The sequence below is a fragment of the Monopterus albus genome, unplaced genomic scaffold, assembly GCF_001952655.1.
Source record: "Monopterus albus unplaced genomic scaffold, M_albus_1.0 scaffold7067.1, whole genome shotgun sequence".
NCBI classification, from domain to species: Eukaryota; Metazoa; Chordata; class Actinopteri; order Synbranchiformes; family Synbranchidae; genus Monopterus; species Monopterus albus.
Window position 1 is genome coordinate 1 of NW_018134924.1, and position 602 is coordinate 602.

Here is a 602-nt window from a genome sequence, read left to right on the forward strand (position 1 = left end):
TGGCTACATACGAAAACTAACGGGATGTCACCCTCTGGCCCAAAGTTTGAATCAGTTACTCTGTAAGAATGAAATCTTATCAAGGACTCAAAAGGTACAAGTAGTGTAATATTAATCTTATTACCTGTTTTTTCCCAGCGGTGACCTTGAGAAAATGTGATTTTATTTTATCTGATAAAATTTTGTCCTCTGTTTTTCCTGTAGATTGCAGTGGTTGAAGGCTTGTACACTCTCTTTAGAGAGATTCTGCCAAAGCTTGGAACAAACTACGGGGATAAGATCATTGAGGACCTTGATGTCTTTGAGTACTCAACATACTGCTGGGCATATCTCTTGTCAGAAGCAAAGGTATTTCCAAATTAGTTTAGAGGATGAGTCAAAAGTCACATAGGTGTTGAGGTATCCAGGTTTTATTTCAGCATTAACAAGCTAATAATTGGCTTCCTTTCTAATATCCAGGAAACTGATGTTTGCTTACTGCAACCTAATGTTAAGGTAAACCTTTGGTATTTTAATCATGTCAGGATTTTTTTTATTAGAATTTTGTATGATATCAAACTTTTCGTGTCAGTATGGTGTATGTACAGTCAGGGAAAAAATTA

At 35.7% G+C, this 602-nt stretch overlaps 1 long non-coding RNA gene across 1 annotated transcript; it reads left to right on the forward strand.

Moving 5' to 3' along the window:
• The first annotated feature begins 6 nt into the window (after positions 1 to 6).
• LOC109954359 (uncharacterized) lies at positions 7 to 495 on the forward strand. The gene is made up of 3 exons (XR_002274093.1): positions 7 to 94; positions 205 to 348; positions 460 to 495. It is a non-coding gene; the product is annotated as an uncharacterized LOC109954359 (long non-coding RNA).
• Positions 496 to 602: the final 107 nt, after the last annotated feature.